Here is a 16,800-nt window from a genome sequence, read left to right as displayed (position 1 = left end):
GTGCATACTCATGTTCATTAAGCAAAAGAAAATCAGTTGTTTTCCTACAAATGAAAATCTAGTGGCCAGCATTGCACTGCGCTGTGACAAAAATTTCATATAGGAGCAGATGTATAGATAGCGTTATACGGCGACATCATTGTGAGGTAAGAATTTTTCAGTTTATTCAGGATGATTTCACAGGCCATGACTCAGCGCTGCTGACGTCAAAACTTATTAATCTCGAGGGGCAGTCAGTCTTTAATGGAAGGTCACACTAAAACTTGAAATTTTATTATCGGAAAGACATTTCTTATTGGGAACTTAAACGAGATTTTTTCTGTTACGAGGTTACACTAAATGTGAATATTATAATTATTTTTCTGTTGGGAGGTTACAAATGTTTTGCTGTTTATTAACAGTTTTTTTCCTTCGTGCTTTTATTTACAAATCTATTTCTTTCTTACGACATACACAGAATATTTTTTTACAAAGCTTGAACAGTTTATTTCTTTAGATTTTTGTTGTTGATGTATTTCTACAGCCTTTTTTTTCTTCGATGGTTTTATTTACAAAGTTGTTATTTTTCTTCTGAAGGGAAACATTACTACCAGTTAAACGAAAAACTTAAATACTACATCTCACATTTTAATTTGTTGCTTTCCATTATATATACATTTTCTCTCTGATCATGCATAGTGTGTGTACACACAACTATGACAAGCGGTTCATCCAACTATTCTGCCACCCCTCCACTAGTTACTAATACACTGCCACACAATCAATCACTCAGTGAACAGTGTGTTTACGGGAGGGTGCCAATCCCATTCCCACAGGTGAATCTTTCGTCGTCATGACGCGACAGTTCTCCTTTCAGCGGCAGTCCACACCTCGTGGCCCTCGACAGAAAAGTTACCTGCCGCACCACCTGCAGAGCGGCGCCAACGCTCTCGAGCAGGCACTTCTTGTGAGAGCCAAAAGCCGTCGGCACACGGACCGTGCATCCGAACGTTGAGCGTTGAGCGTACCGAGTTTCGGACGTCATAGCGTGGAATAGCACGTTCGGGAGTCTTTCCGAACGTGCAGAGTGATATCTGGCATGTCAGATATTCTGAGCGTGCGTCTGAGCGTTGACCAATGAGATGGCACAACGCCACCTACGTCACACGCACGCCGTCTCCCTTCAGTACGGAGTTGTGAGGCGCCATATCGGCATTCATTTCAAGCCTATATGTATATATGCCGTTCCTGAGCACCAGCAAGTTGAGAATCACTGGAAAACCCGTTGTTAACTGTGTGATTCGTTTCAAATAAAATAATGAGAAACATCATATTCGTGGCAAAAGAATTATTGTAACTTGCGTATTATTAGAGCAGGCTATTTGAAGGCAGCGACACACTGAAGATCCACCCAAAACGCATTGTTCTTGATACAATTTGTTATAATTAAATTTCAATTAGTAACATAATTACCTGCGATTAACGTTTTCAGTGTGTGGGAACATGATATGATTACATGTTGTTGGTTTAGCGTAGTGAGTAGCGTGTGTGTTCTAGCTGGCACGGTAGGATAGCGTGTTCGGTCAGAGCGTTAGTTGCCCTCTGTCATAAAAATAAACTGAGTTAATGGATCAACAACGAACATAAACGGTTGTCTTGCGACGTCCGCCTCGAGCAGATGCAACGAACAAAATGAGATTCAAAAATAATAATAATAATAATGAGTTTTCGTTGAGGCAGTGGTTCGCGTTTTAACACTTCCAAATTTTTTTTCCTAACATTTGCGTTTTTATTAGATTCTGTTACTTTATTACTACACTCCTGGAAATTGAAATAAGAACACAGTGAATTCATTGTCCCAGGAAGGGGAAACTTTATTGACACATTCCTGGGGTCAGATACATCACATGATCACACTGACAGAACCACAGGCACATAGACACAGGCAACAGAGCATGCACAATGTCGGCACTAGTACAGTGTATATCCACCTTTCGCAGCAATGCAGGCTGCTATTCTCCCATGGAGACGATCGTAGAGATGCTGGATGTAGTCCTGTGGAACGGCTTGCCATGCCATTTCCACCTGGCGCCTCAGTTGGACCAGCGTTCGTGCTGGACGTGCAGACCGCGTGAGACGACGCTTCATCCAGTCCCAAACATGCTCAATGGGGGACAGATCCGGAGATCTTGCTGGCCAGGGTAGTTGACTTACACCTTCTAGAGCACGTTGGGTGGCAGGGGATACATGCGGACGTGCATTGTCCTGTTGGAACAGCAAGTTCCCTTGCCGGTCTAGGAATGGTAGAACGATGGGTTCGATGACGGTTTGGATGTACCGTGCACTATTCAGTGTCCCCTCGACGATCACCAGTGGTGTACGGCCAGTGTAGGAGATCGCTCCCCACACCATGATGCCGGGTGTTGGCCCTGTGTGCCTCGGTCGTATGCAGTCCTGATTGTGGCGCTCACCTGCACGGCGCCCAACACGCATACGACCATCATTGGCACCAAGGCAGAAGCGACTCTCATCGCTGAAGACGACACGTCTCCATTCGTCCCTCCATTCACGCCTGTCGCGACACCACTGGAGGCGGGCTGCACGATGTTGGGGCGTGAGCGGAAGACGGCCTAACGGTGTGCGGGACCGTAGCCCAGCTTCATCGAGACGGTTGCGAATGGTCCTCGCCGATACCCCAGGAGCAACAGTGTTCCTAATTTGCTGGGAAGTGGCGGTGCGGTCCCCTATGGCACTGCGTAGGATCCTACGGTCTTGGCGTGCATCCGTGCGTCGCTGGGGTCCGGTCCCAGGTCGACCACTGGCGACAACATCGATGTACTGTGGAGACCTCACGCCCCACGTGTTGAGCAATTCGGCGGTACGTCCACCCGGCCTCCCGCATGCCCACTATACGCCCTCGCTCAAAGTCCGTCAACTGCACATACGGTTCACGTCCACGCTGTCGCGGCATGCTACCAGTGTTAAAGACTGCGATGGAGCTCCGTATGCCATGGCAAACTGGCTGACACTGACGGCGGCGGTGCACAAATGCTGCGCAGCTAGCGCCATTCGACGGCCAACACCGCGGTTCCTGGTGTGTCCGCTGTGCCGTGCGTGTGATCATTGCTTGTACAGCCCTCTCGCAGTGTCCGGAGCAAGTGTGGTGGGTCTGACACACCGGTGTCAATGTGTTCTTTTTTCCATTTCCAGGAGTGTAGTTTAATATAAGTATATGCTATAATATTTGATGTTAAGTAAATATAAGTTGATCTTGTTTTGAGGGGTGACTTTGTTCGATTGGCTTAATCTACAGGACAGCTTGCACTACTTGTATAAAGACATTTTGCTCCTTTTTCTTTTACGCTTTGTAATTCACATGTTACAAAGATTCTTCTACTGGGTAGGAACAGTGATTAAGTAGGACTGACCTTGGGGTTTTACTAAAATGTGGGAATGATGAAATAGTGTTTATCTTATGCGGAGAAGTATTCCAAATTTGTACCGCACTGTTTGTAATGGAACTTTTATAAGCCTGTGTCCTCATTGATTGGACATGGTACTTCCCTTTTCGTGGACGATGGAGGAAATGTGCGTTTTAATAGAGCTAAAGTGGTAATTTTATGTGCGCCCATTGAGTAAACAGTGTGATTTACGAACTAGAAACATCCCTCAGCTGCCGCTGGAGTGAGTTACGATCGCGTATACCACGTTGGGGGCCCACGTACCGTATGCACAAGTAAGCATCGTTTATGAGCGTTCAGCAGCACGCTGAACTTGGCACGCTCAACGTTAACGTTCGACAGCACGGTCCGTGTGCCGACGGCTTAAGGGGCTGCACGCTGCACACCTTCAGCGCGCCTCTGCGTGGCACCTGCACCTTGTTTGGCTTCTGACTCGTTGGGGAATCGGCACATGTGGAGTTCTGAGTGCTTCAGAACGTACATACCTACATAGGCAGACTTCGTGATCTCCACTGACACCTTGGGCATCTCCACAGCGGCTAGTCTTTCACTGAAGATGGTGGCCCCTCTTGAAATTTGGACTGGCGATCTAATCTCTTACGCTAGAAAGGGCAAGCTACCGGTAAAATAAATGAACTCCGCAGTGTTCTCTACCATTCTCCATTGTTTTTCCGAAAACTTAATTGTTCATTAATTTGTAAAAGTCTTTTTCACCGTCACACGTCGTGAAAGCCCTCAGTTTGTGTTTATATCAATGTACTCCTACAACAAGAAACGCTGCTTGTATGAGACACCACAGGTGATTCTCAACCTGAGACAATTCCGCATGTTTCTGTAGTGCAGAGTATGTCGCTGCTTATTCCACGACGTTTCCAACAGCTCCAGGATGGAACCATTTCGCGGGACTAGGCTCTCCAGGCACAGGAGCAAGTCGATTTGAGCGTAGTGGATCAGCACCCACATCATGAATCTTTTCCTTCAGTCTGACGATTTCTTCCTCAGGCAGCCATCAGAACGCTCCAAACGGGAGAGTTTCTTGCATGGCGTGCCCAAAGAGGTTGCTCACATCCAAGTGAAGGATGTATTTAATCGTCAGTTGGCCTGTACTCCTCCTTGGTTATTCGTGGGTTGTTTGCCTTGGGGTACCTGTGGAAACACTGGCAAAGTAACCACTGAATCCTGCATTCGAAGAAGAGCTGCTTTTCAGGATTGGTCAACAGTTCGCCGCTGACATGAGTCTTTCATAACATTGCACAGTACAAAAGCTCTGACGCAATGAAATAGGAGGCAGGGTTCAGAGAGTATGTGCCCACAAATACACTCCGGAAGTTGTGAAATGTCTCTGCGAGCAGTTGTACATCTGTATTGATAATGTAATCTTGCATAGTCTGCTAAATTAGGGATACCGAACTCTTGCCAAACATTCACCGTGTGCTCATACTGCGTATCAGTTATGGCAGTGGCTGTTACGTACTTTGCTGTGGTTATGTCAGACAATGTGCTTTCACGAGTCTCTCCTTCAAGTTCATGTTTTTCTATGGAAATTAGCGCTTTCTCCGTCACGAGCTGAAACTTTGCATCTTCAGAATATGCAGCTCTGTCCTTCCAGACTACCGTCTCGGCAAGTTTCTGAAGAGACGCTTACATAAAACGTAGCGAATCCAGGAAGAGGAGAGATAGTTCTTGTGTGATTTGCTTGGAAAATGATATGTACTTATCAACACTATTAGGAGTGACGCTGACCTTATCAACTTTCGCCGCGCGGGATTAGCCGAGCGGTCTAGGGCGCTGCAGTCATGGACTGTACTGGTCCCGGCGGAGGTTCGAGTCCTTCCTCGGGCATGGGTGAGTGTGTTTGTCCTTAGGATAATGTGTAAGCTTAGGCACTGATGACCTTAGCAGTTAAGTCCCATAAGACTTCACACACAGTTTTTTATCAACTTTCAAACCCATATCGCCCAAGTGCTCAATAAGGAAGTGAGGATCCTACCCACTCAAATTACGGAAGAATAGAGCATGGGCCGTGGCAGTTTGTACTTCAACTTGTATGCGTTGTGAGCCGTGCTGCGGAACTTTCGCATTACATGGCAGTGGTCTCTACGTGCAGTTTCCGGTTTGTTAACCAGTTACAGACCTCAGACATTGAACTGCCTGCTTATATAAGGCATTATTTTCTCGCAAGTTGGTTACGGTAAACTCGTTGCGATGAATCCCATCAATTTGCCTCTCAAGCGTATCGTCTTCAGAGAGCAACCACCGTATAGGATTATTCCAACGTATTACTCGAATTTGTTGCACATGGAGTTAAGAGAGGATGGAACTTGATATGATGTCACGTATATTATGCAAATATGTTCTGTGAAGGTAGTATGAGAGCCATTGGGATGACCATCACCTTCACAACTCGCTAACACAGCTAGGAGGCACTTTAAGTCAGCATTTACGACGAAGGAAAGTCGCTCATAGTGGTGGGCATTCTTTAAGTTTTTATCGTCGCTAAACATTTCCTCACAGACATGTTCCTGGTTCGAGTAGTCAATGAGATGCCTTTCTAGAACCTCACTATCGCTAAAAGAGTTAAGTCAAGAATTGGAAGGAAAATCAGCATTGGCCGTATTTTGTTGTTTTTTTGTTGTTGTTGTTGTGGTCTTCAGTCCTGAGACTGGTTTGATGCAGCTCTCCATGCTACTCTATCCTGTGCAAGCTTCTTCATCTCCCAGTACCTACTGCAAAATCGATTTTCGGTCACTTAGTGACCATCCTCAGTGCTGTAATATACAATTAAAATTGGTAGGCACTGGTATCAAGCTTTAACCACAAGCTTAGAGCGATCACATATGAGTTAATGTGATCGCTCTAAGCTTGTGCTTATAGCTTGATACCGGTGCCTACCAATTTTAATTGTACATTACAGCGCTGAGGATGGTCACTAAGTGACCGAAAATCGATTTTGCTGACAATAAAACATCAAAATACGCCCAATGCTGATTTTCCTTCCAATTTTATCCACTATTTTGGTCGTGGTGCACACAACACGCCATGGAGTCGCCAATCAATACAGTTAAGTCATCTGTGGCAAGAAGGTCCGCAGCTCGTGGTCTCGCGGTCGCGTTCTCACTTCTCGAGCACGGGGTCCCGGGTTCGATTCCCGGCGGGGTAAGGGATTTTCACCTGCCTCGAGATGACTGGGTGCTTGTGCTGTCCTCATCATTTCATCATCATTCATGAAAGTGGCGAGCTTGGACTGAGCAAAGTTTGGGACTTTGTACGGGCTCTGATAACCGCGCAGTTGAGCACCCCACAAACCAAACATTATCATCATCATCTATGGCAAGAATACAATGCATATTATTTTTAGTCGTTTGGGAGGAGTGTTGGTGGAAAATGCTTGTGACCCACACGTAGAGTTTCTTCTCACTCTCGGAGGACAATAGTAAATCTGGGTATTTGCGGTGCTGACCGGCTAATTATGAAAAACAAAGGGGTCCAACTACTTTATGCTTTCCTTCTTTGTTCTGCACAGTTTACTCATGGTCATCTTCTTATGGCTTTCTTTCACCAAAATCCAAGCTGTATACGTGAACTGAATAGTCTGTATTCTGCCTCTAGAATTTTGGTAGTTCCTGGAGTCTTACAGCGAATGAGATGACTTTGAAATTACAATGATCGAGGACATTAGATGTTTTGTGTGTACGTCACTGCTATGCATGTTTCGGGTCATTTCTATTACAAGCCGGAATCGACCATGCAAAGCAATATTCATCCGTCTCATCTAGATTGTGGACATTAACGCTTACCTTTCTAGCAGCAATAACTTTTAGAAGAGGGATGAAACTGGATCCCCTATTAAGTGGATCGTAGACACGCGATTGAACATCCAGGTGAAGTGCATGGATAAGCGTCATACCTGCTACTGTCTTGCACTTAATTGGGGGATACCATGGGAAATTGACTATTTCTGGTTCAAAATGGCTCTGAACGCTATGGGACTTAACTTCTGAGGTCATCAGTCCCCTAGAACTTAGAACTACTTAAACCTAACTAAAGTAAGGGCATCACACACATCCACGCCCGAGCCAGGAGTCGAACCTGCGACCGTAGCGGTCACGCGGTTCCAGACTGTAGCGTCTAGAACCGCTCGGCCACCCCGGCCGGCACTATTTCTGGTAGTACGCTTTCCGAAACGCCTTGACAGGCACCGAGAAACGTTGCAGAATCTTGGTAGCCCGCATTTGTTTTGTCAATATGGGCTTGTGAGATCCTGTCCGCAAAAGCGCCTGCAGCCAGAGAGTAGCCCACCGAGGCTTCGGGACTTACTTGTGATTTGGAAGAAAGAGGGCAAGGATACTGTTGCTGCCAGGCCTAGAGCGCTGTCAAGCTGATGTTCGACGGTGATGATATTGAGACAGTCCAAAGCGAGGACAGTGTGGCTTCATCAGCAAATGAGCTAGCGCCATAAGGCAGTGGCACGTTGTTGATGAAGGGCTGGCTGTGGTGGTGTTTGCGAGTGCGGCGAACGCATGGTCGATGAACCGGGGTAGTGTGGCGTATGCATCACTCAATGGAAATGGAGTATGGTTTTACGCAGGATAGCTTGTAAGTAGGCTGTTTAGGTTTTTTATTGGTAACGACACGTAGCGCTCTGTATGAAAATCACTGGCTGTGCTGTGTTTGTCTCTGATTTTGTTCCATTGTGTCTAACTTTTGAAGCTTTTGCTGTGTTTGTCTCTGATTTTGTTCCATTGCGTCTAACTTTTTAAGCTTTTGCTGTGTTTGTCTCTGATTTTGTCCCACTGTGTCTAACTTTTGAAGCTTTAACTGTGTTTGTCTCTGATTTTGTTCCATTTGTTGCATTAATCGCAAGAATAATGTATTAGTGTCTGGAATCTGTTTCTCTATGCTTTTTGGCAGTGCATTTTCACCGGCAACATTCACATTTTGACAAGCAGAAAATGTGTCTTGACTCATTTGAGAAAACGGTGAGAACCCAAAACCTGAGTCTACAGTATTTGCAATCTTGTGTTCTGTGATTCCCGATTCCTGAGGCGAGCTGCTGCCGACCGATCGATCGATAATGCTTCCCTGTTCACTACCTGTTTCACTGTCTACACCATTATTTGCCGCCCGCTCCATTTCCCTATGCACAGTTACCAAATTACTAAGTTGAATGTCTGTTAATTCATTACACAGTGGTGCTGATAAGCTACGCTCGTCGTCACTATTATTTCTCAGTTTACTTTGGAGCCTAGTGTTACGTTTTTGACACGCCATTATTGTCACAATATTTCACACGATAACACAGAAAAGCACAATTTGAAGAGCAAAAATAAGAGAACACATTAACATAGCACTGAAAATAATATCTAGTTAATTGCAAGCGCAGCTGCGAAATACTTGGTGCATATCTTCATGCATGCCACAACTGTTTTACTGTACAACAATGAAAGACTGCAACTACAAAGGAGATTCTGTCTACAATTACGCGCTAGCAATAAACAGAAGCTACACTAATTACACAAACTACAAGAAAAAATTCAGAAGATTCCAGTGAGGTATCCTCGGCTAAGGGTCGACATATGAAACGTCCCCTTTGAACAATTATACAATGACTGTGCTTAAACTGACACACAATATGTTTAGCGCAACGCAATCTGACTTTCAAAAATCCCTACAAAAGAATGGCCCTGACTAACATTAACCTATACGTTTCACAAATCACTTACCTCACAAAAATTTTCGTTACTCGAACTACTGCAATACAGCGAGCGCCACTACTGCCAGCTAAATAAAGGATTCAAACTACTGAAGGCACTAACTACTGATAGGCATAGTTAGCAAAGGAAAGATTTTGGTTCGGTGGTTGGTTTGGAGGATTAAAAGGACCAGACGAAAGATTTTGATAGAGAACAAACAGTGTATTTACCTTAATAGTGTTGAAAAATCATAATATATATAGCAGTCCATGACATCCATTCTTACAGATGTACTGTTTCTGATGGACACACGTCCAGATCATCCGCTCTCAAAAATCCGCCATCTCACTTCCCCACATCCACCACTGCTGGCGGCTCACCTCCAACTGCGCAACGCTACGCGCTGTTAACAGCCAACTGCCTAACGCTACGATAGCCAACAACAATGCAAACCAGCCACAGACTGCACACAGTACAGCCACTGATTTTCATACAGAGCGCTACGTGGCGTTACCAATAAAAAACCTAAACAGCGTACTTACAAGCTCACAGCCGGGCATAAGTATCGCTACGTTAGCCAGCTTCCGACGGTGTTCTTAAACATAGGACTATATTTCAGTGCAGGTGCGTGCGGTGTCCATCACTTTATTGATGATCCCGATGATGAGAAAAAGAATAATTTTCCGACGCTTTAAGACTCCCCGCGAGCTGCGACTGGTGTCTGCAGAGTGCTACCTACATATCAGACACCGCTGTGTGTTCTGTTCAAAGAATACCATACATGTGTGGGTAAAAAACCTAGGTCAGGATCTTGACCTAAGATTTTTACTCACACATTTGAACGTAACAGATTGCCGGTTCCTCGATCTGACATTGCCAAGTAACAACGTGAATACCATTTTTGTAATGCCCCCTTTGCAGGTGTTTCCTAGCGCGGTCGCCATTGATGTATGTAAGCATCAGACATCGCTCAGAGTGCGGTAGCTATCATGCTACGCACTGCTTCCACAGTAATAATAACGGAAGGTCGCGAGGGTAAGTTTTTACTCCGCCCGCTAGGGAACAGCTCAGGGCTGCACAGTGTCGAGTAGCAGCGGGCAGTCGCTGTCGTACACACACAGCCCACCAGTGGCCCAGCCTGCGCTGTCTGGAGGTAGGGATACACGGCTGTATCATGACGTTACTAGCGTTTGGTGTGTGTTTAAAAAATATGATACAAACCCGAATTCTTTACCGATAGCAGTCTGCAAGGAGTGTTTTTAAACTATTCTGTTGTGTTTTATGGGTACACCGGTTTGCGTAATCGATTTGTAAGTTAAATATTTATAATTACAGTCGAATAGATAGTATTTTGCATTAAGTCCCCACCTGTCAAACACAGTTCAGTGGATTATTCGTATCACTAACAAAAACTTCTGAACAAAGACCCAAGATGACAGCAGTTTCGGTCTTCGCCTCTAAGTTTGGATGTAATTGCTGTCCAGTTACACTATTTTGTCATTTGCTGCATTGTGGATACCCCAGGATATGGGGTATGGTGGATATAATTTTTTTTTGTATGTGTATTCTTACTTAATACACCAAGATGTGTACTAATGCAGGAAAATCCTTTTTAATGCCATTCAGAACCATTTTATAGGAATAGTGTAATCGATTGTTTTTAAAAAATAATCCTGCGTGATGGTAATACGTTAAAACAATAAAAAACATAGGTCGATGACAGGAGCAGGTTGGCTGACAGATAATCATTCGGGGTGGTTCTGAGACAGAGTTGCCGAGAGGCAGAACTAACCTTCCTCTCTGTAACGACGTCATATGAAACAATAATCGAACAGCATCTATGCACTCCCAGTTGTATATGTGTCGAAAGCAGAATTTTTACCCTAACTGATACTGCCGGAGAGAACAATCGAGAAAATGTTTAACAATTATACAAACGCTGAGCAACATAATTAGGAGCTAATGTAAGTTCGTATAGATAAAATGTATGCTACCCATGTTGAGAAGTGACGCCTTTTATGCTTCATCAGCCAGCTTCTCGTGAGTTCATATGTTGTAGCGTCAATATGTGACTCATTTCTATAGCCACTTCACATTGGATCCACATATTTTACGATTCCAAATACATGTGACTTGCAACTCGCTTATATTGGCGTTAAGAATCCAAAGAATAAGCATTATCGTTTCGTCACACACACTGAACTAGTGGGACTACGATAATTTCGTCTTGTGGCCGTGGCTACTGCAGGCCCACTGTGGTGGGCCAACCTTTGTACGCTGCCCTGGATGATGTGTGGGTGGATCCACTCCCGGACACTAGCTCGGGCCTACCGTAGGATGCATTCACATTCAGCTGCTACATCAGACTTAAGACTTTTGGATCTCTTTTCGAAGACTATCCTCGATGTAGCAGAGGTGGATCCACCCCGAATTATGTCCTGCGTGTAGTGCTAGTGGGTCCACCGTTGTACATTATCTCCGACTTAGCGCCGGTGGTCTCATGTCGGACAATGTTACCGAGCGAGGTGGCGCTGTGGTCAGCACCCTGGACTCGCATTGGTAGGACGGCGGTTCAAACCCGCGTCCGGCCATCCTGATTTAAGTTTTCCCCATTCCTCAAACTCGCTTCAGGCGGATGCTGGAATGGTTCCTTTGAAAGAACCCGGCCGATTTCCTTCCTCATCCTTCCCTAATCCGAACTTGTGCTCCGCCTCTAATGGCGGCCTTTGGTGGCCGATCGGTTCTAGGCGCTTCAGTCTGGAACCGCGCGACCGCTACGGTCAAAGATTCGAATCCTGCCTCGGGCATGGATGTGTGTGATGTCCTTAGGTTAGTTAGGTTTAAGTAGTTCTAAGTTCTAGGGGACTGATGACCTGAGATGTTAAGTCCCACAGTGCTCAGAGCCATTTGAACCAATCCGCCTCTAATAACCTTGTTATTGGCGGGGCGTTAAACACTAATGTCGTCCTCCTCCTCCTGGAACAAAGTTCTGAGTGTATTACTGATGCATCCACCTTCGGACAATTCCTGAGTCCCTATCCCAAACATATTCCGGACAGGGGGGCCTCCGCGGGAAACAGACAGACAAAACAGCATGACAGAGCTATGCATGCAAGTTTATAACGGCATAATGTCAACATCCTACCTCTACAGCAATCCATGTAAGTGTGTGTGTTTTAGCATTGGCTTTGGTACTTGGTATTCTGTGTGTTGACGTTTGGAAGAAGTATAGTCTGTAGAAACCCTGGCCGTACTGGGATTCTATAACACAGGTGGATGGTAAAAATAGCAACGTCACCTGGTAATATAAGCAATAGGAACATTTATACACTTGTGAATTTCCATACAGAATATGGAAAAATCGGAAGAAAAAATGAAAAAATTGGAAAGATATGCAAAACGATAACAAATGTCCGAAAAGGCGGTAAAATCCGGATACGGATACGACATGGTCATACAGGGTATCCGTTTCCATACATAGGGAGTGGTCGAAATTTGTGACATAATCGCTAGATCAATATGCCTCTACGTTTCTTGGGGACTACCCTGGAAACTTACAAGTTTGTGCCTAGGAGCAGAACTATTAAAGCACAGCACTATCTCCTCCTAAAATGACTGAGACTCCCGCGCTACAAGTTGAGAGCTCGCAGATCGCTTGAAAGAAATATATGGAGTTTGTTATTTATGCAGAGCGAGGGAGAGACATGGTATCACACATATACTCAGAAGTATAAGAAAAAAAGACCAGAACATACAGATGGAATAATTGGAATTTGCAGACGAGAAGGCTGTAAATCCTTGATGTAACGACTACATATAAGCTTTAATAGTTGGAAAATTGCGCACTCTAAAGAGACAGGCCAACAGCGTCGTACTCCCACTTGTTATGTGTGCATGAGGAAATGGTGATGTTTTACTTGGATTCTGAATGCTGTGATTTTCCCTGCCGACTTGCAAGTCATACGTGTTTGGTATCGTAAAATATTTGGGTGCAGTGTGAAGTGGTACTAGTCTAAAACCGAAAGGCGATACAAAAAATGGTTCAAATGGCTCTGAGCACTATGGGACTCAACTTCTGAGGTCATCAGTCCCCTAGAACTTAGAACTAGTTAAACCTAACGACATGACACACATCCATGCCCGAGACAGGATTTGAACCTGCGACCGTAGCGGTCTCGCGGTTCCAGACTGCAGCGCCTAGAACCACACGGCCACTTCGGCCGGCGAAAGGCGATACACTTAGATAACATATTGACGCTGCTAAAGATGAAATCTCGAGAAGATTGCTGACAGGGAATAAGAGGGCGCCGTGCACAACTTGGGTGGCACACATTTTATCCACATGACTGACATCAGTTCGTAATACTGCTGCTCGTCTTTTCTCACTTTTGACCATTTTTCGATTGTTCTCTCTTGCAGTATCAGATGTGGGAAATATACTGCTTTTGCCACACATAAAACTGACTTTTTTGGACAAGAGTTAACGCGAGGAGACTGGAGAAGCTGCTATCTCGACTGTTGTTTCATATCACTTCGCTGTGGAGTGGAATGTTTGATCTGCCTCTGCTGATTCGACAGGGTCATCCGCTATCGCTGTTTGTCATGCTGTGAGCTCTTGTCATCATCCTACTGTTTTTAATGTTTTACATTTTACCATCATGCAGTACCGTTTTTTTAAATAAACATATACCCTTCTCATATAGTGGCCCCCGGAGGTGTTAAACATGATTCACTCATTTAGTATGCAGTTTGGCGTGTTAAGTAATAATGAATATCAACAGATTAGATGGAAAACCAGTCCTCAGCCAAGAAGGGAAAGCAGAAAGGTGGAAGGAATACATAAAGTGTCTATAAAAGGGAGATATTCTTGAGGGCAAATTTTGGAAATGGAAGAGGACGCAGATGGAGATGGGTTGGAAGATATGATACTGCGTAAAGAGTTAGACAAAGTACTGGAAGACCTAAGTCGGAACAGTGCCCCAGGAATAGAAAAGATTGCGTTAGAACTACTGATAGCCTTGGGAGAGTCAGCCTTGACAAAATTCTTCCATCTGCCGAGCAGGGGAAATACCCTTATACTTCCACAAGAATGTAAAGTTACAGTACCAAAGAAAGCAGTGCTGAATAGGTGTGAAAATTACCGAACTATCAGTTTAATAAGTCATGGTTGCAAAATACCAACACGAACTCACTACAGAAGAATGGAAGAATTGGTAGAAGCCGACCTTGGGGAAGGAACACGCGAGGCAATACAGAGCCTACGACTTCTCATAGAAGATGGGTTAAGGAAAGGCAAGCCTACGTTTATAGCATTTGAAGACTTAGAGAAAGTTTTTGGCACTGTTGAGTGGAATACTCTCTTTCAAATTCTAAAGGTGGGAGGGGTAAAATTTAGTGCAGAAACCAGATGGCTGTTATACGGTTCGAGAGGCGTGAAAAGGTAGCAGTCGTTGAGAAGGGAGTGAGACGGGGCTGTAACCTATACCTGATCTTATTGAATCTGTGACGAAAACAAAAGAAAAATTTGGAGAAGAAATTAAGTTCAGAGAGAAGAAATAAAAACTTTGTCGTTTGTTGATGACACCGTATTTTTTTCAGAGAGAAAAAGGTCTTGGAAGAGCAGTTGAACGGAATGGACAGTGTCTTGAAAGAAAGATATAAGATGAACATCAACAAAAGCAAAACGAGGATAATGCAATGTAGTAGAATAAGATCAGGTGCTGCTGAGGAAATTATATTAGGAAATGTGCCATTTAAATTAGTAGCTCAGTTCTGCTATTTGGGCAGCAAAATAACTGATGATGATCACAGTAGAGAGAATATAAAATGTAGACTGGCAATGGCAAGGAAAACGTTTCTGAGGAAGAGAAATTTGTTAACGTCGAGTATAGATTTAAGTGCCAGGAAGCCTTTTCTGAAAGTATTTGTATAGAGCGTAGTCATGTATGGAAGTGAAAATGGATGATAAAACTGTAGACAAGAAGAGAATAGAAGCTTTTGAAATGTGGTGCTACAGAATAATGCTGAAGATTAGATAACGGAACACGTAAATAATGAAGAGGTACTGAACAGAATTGGGTAGAAAAGAAATATGTGGCACAACCTGACTAGAAGAAGGGATCGGTTGGTAGGACACATTCTGAGGCATCAAGGTATCACCAATTTAGTACTGGAGGGAAGCAAGGGGGGGTAAAAATCGTAGAGTGAGACCAAGAGATGAATACAGTAAGCAGATGCAGAAGGATGCAGATTTAAGAAGTTAGTCGGAAATGAAGAGGCTTGCACATGATAGAGCGGAACAGAGACCTACATCAAACCAGTCTTCGGACTGAGGACCACGACAACAAACCCAGAGTAATACTATGCATACAAAAAAAATCGTATTCACCCTGTCCCATGCCCTGGGGTACCCAAATCGCGGCACATGCATAAAATAGTTAATTGCACTACAATTACACCTACAATAACGAATAATCGACTATATTACGTTTGACAGGTGGGTGTCTAATTCAAAATGTAATCTGTCTGTCAGTAATTTTAATTATTTAACATGAAAACTGATTATGCAAACTGGTATACTCGTATAAAAAACCATAGAACGATCTATAAACACTCCTCAGACAGTGCATTGATAAAAAAATTCGTGTTTTTATCATGTTTCTAAATAACTATCAAATGCTAGTAATGTCTCGATACAGCCACGCACTTCGCATGCAGGGCTATGAGTGGGTTGTTTGTGATATAGTGAATGTCTGCTACTCCGTGATGCTGCGAAGCTCTGAGGTATTGTCTTGCTGGTGGAGTAAAAATGTATTCTCACTACCGTCGGTTACTATTGTTGTGAAATCGGTGCATAGCATCATAGCTACTGCGTGATACTCACATATGACATCAAAGACTTCAACACTAGCAAATACCTGCAAAAGGTTCATTACTAAATGGTTCTGAGCACTATGGGGCTTAACATCTATGGTCATCAGTCCCCTAGAACTTAGAACTACTTAAACCTAACTAACCTAAGGACATCACACAACACCCAGCCATCACGAGGCAGAGAAAATCCCTGACCCCGCCGGGAATCGAACCCGGGAACCCGGGCGTGGGAAGCGAGAACGCTACCGCACGACCACGAGATGCGGGCGGTTCATTACTAAGAGGTGAAAGAAGTCACTGACGCATGGGTAGTACTCCGCAGATACCGGTACCAGCACTGAGCAAGTTTCTAAGCGTGCAAAGTTATTCTCCTCATTCATCAGGAGATACCGACACACAAGTCGCCGAAGTGGCGTCTACTCGAAAGACTTGCACCAGGCGAACGGTCTACCCGGCGGGAGGCCCTAGCCACACGGCATTTCCATTTCCATCAGGACATGCAACGTTAAGCTGATGGACCAGGGCGCACAGATGCACTGAATCCCTTATATAGGCATACTGATGGAGGCAGGGTGCCGGCCGCAGTGGCCGAGCGGTTCTAGGCGCTACAGTCTGGGACCGCGCGACCACTACGGTCGCAGGTTCGAATCCTGCCTCGGGCATCGATGTGTGTGATGTCCTTAGGTTAGTTAGGTTTAAGTAGTTCTAAGTTCTAGGGGACTGATGACCTTAGATGTTAAGTCCCATAGTGCTCAGAGCCATTTTTTTTTTTTTTATGCAGGCAGGGTAGGGTA

Source organism: Schistocerca americana, chromosome 7, assembly GCF_021461395.2.
Source record: "Schistocerca americana isolate TAMUIC-IGC-003095 chromosome 7, iqSchAmer2.1, whole genome shotgun sequence".
Lineage (NCBI taxonomy): Eukaryota > Metazoa > Arthropoda > Insecta > Orthoptera > Acrididae > Schistocerca > Schistocerca americana.
The sequence above is the reverse complement of the archived record's forward strand: the minus strand, read 5'-3'. Positions refer to the sequence as shown.